This window comes from Etheostoma spectabile, chromosome 12, assembly GCF_008692095.1.
Source record: "Etheostoma spectabile isolate EspeVRDwgs_2016 chromosome 12, UIUC_Espe_1.0, whole genome shotgun sequence".
In the NCBI taxonomy this organism is placed as follows: domain Eukaryota; kingdom Metazoa; phylum Chordata; class Actinopteri; order Perciformes; family Percidae; genus Etheostoma; species Etheostoma spectabile.
The window spans coordinates 30596628-30598582 of NC_045744.1; the positions used below are offsets into that span (position 1 = coordinate 30596628).

The 1955-nt window shown below is 37.6% G+C and overlaps 1 protein-coding gene across 2 annotated transcripts in view; it reads right to left on the reverse strand.

Annotated features, from left to right (window-relative positions):
• Positions 1-1955, reverse strand: part of LOC116699131 (choline transporter-like protein 5-A) — a 36626-nt gene that overhangs the window by 5236 nt on the left and 29435 nt on the right. The gene's annotated exons all lie outside the window — the stretch shown is intronic.

Here is a 1955-nt window from a genome sequence, read left to right on the forward strand (position 1 = left end):
AAAGTGAGTACTTTTGCCATCTCTGGTTGCCTCCTATCTGAAAGACAAAACATTTTCTGTCACAATATGAAATTTCTTTTCATCGCTGCTCCTTTCTTAAATGTGGAATCCCCCAAGGTTCAATATGAGGTCCTCATTTATTTTCCTTGTATACACTTCCCCTTGGCTCTATTTTTGAGAAACATAACATTTTGTTTTATTGTTACAAAGACAACACACTTTTACATTATAATAGTTTATACTGTTTTGTAATCCCTAGTGGGGAAATTACAATTTACACACTTTTTTTGTTAGAAATCACTACTCACAGGCCCGAAACACACACACATGCTCAGGACCTGTTCATATACAAATGGAGAGATGTCAAAGTGCATGGGTCCTGGCAGTGCCCAGGAAGTGAACTGGCATCTCTCCAGCTACCAAACCACACTCTTTACTTTTGTTCATACTAGGATTTAAACCAACAGAGCTATTGGCGAACCCATTCCTTATACTCATAATGACACCTGCTCTCTAAAAAACTAAACTGTGACAACTAAGTGACATTGAATGTCGGATGGCCGCAAACTTTCTTAAATTAAATAAAAAAACAAAACTGAAGTGATTATGTGCTCTGTGAACAGCTTAACCAAAGTGCCTGGTCACCTCTCTGCAAACTTGTTGTCTTCCTGGACACTTCAATCAGTTGTGTAGGGAAAGGCAGCTTTTACCAGCTTAGAACCCTAGCCAAATGACATCCATTTGTATCCAGGACCTGGAAATAGTATTTCATTTTTTTTATCATCTCTCGGATTGATTATTGTAATTGGCTGTAGTTTGGATTGCCCCACTCCACCCTTTCCAAATGGTCCAAAACATAGCCACTAGACTTCTAAGTATTAGAAGGAAAAGACCACACATCATAGTACAGGTATTTTGCAACATGGCCCAATACAAATTGCATCAGAAACTCTTTCAACGGATCTAGTGTCATAAAAGTCTTCTCTGTAACTTATAAAAAGTCCTCAGAAATCCAAGTGGTGGAAAGTATTGAAAAATACGGAATTTCCCATTGCAGCCCTTGTAAAGGGGAGACACTACCAAGAGGGAAAGCGAACATTGACAAAGCGTACCTGCTATAGAGCTTTTTTGTTGCCAACAAGCCATCACTCACCGTTAGCATTCAATTGACTGCCATTCATTTTGCCGCCACTTTGACAGTGAATAACTTTACATCTGAAGCGTTTAAGGACTATTTGTCCATTTCTTATTTCTAAAAAAACACAACCATGTATATAAGGCTCTATTACCTTATACCTCACGTTATGGCTCCGTAGCAAACGTTTTTGTAAAAATAGGCTATCAATTGTGTCATAACCACGCGACATTCTGTCACATAATAGACAAATTACCGTACAGTGCAGGAGAAGCTTGCAGGCAGTTTTGACTTACATTAGATATTTTAGTTTAATTACTAACGTTAGCTAGCATTTTAGTTAGCAATATTTGCCTGTGCCTATGTTATCTCTTTACACATACCTACGCTCTCCGTCAAACCTCTGCACAACCATAAAACGGCCTTAACGCTCAGACGTCAACGGAAAAGTGCTTCTTATAGACTTCACTGGTCTCTGTTGCAAGTCTACAACATTGCTTTGTCCGTTATTTTTACTTTCTATGGACACTACAGGTTAATAGGGAAAATCTTTTAACAGATATTACCATGAAACTTCCCCAGTTGATTACTTACATTAAGACAATATTTAATAGGTTTTCTGAACGTTTATTTAAATATGTGCTAATTTGCATGAATAATGGTGTATCAGTATTTTTCAACTTGGACCCTATTTTCCAATGCATCTAGTCTAAGTGACTAATGTAAACCAGAATCTTTGACATCTTTTGAAATCTGTAGTCCACTATTAAGTGAGAACACTGTAATCAGCATCCATGAACTGGGTTGCAATGGAAAATGC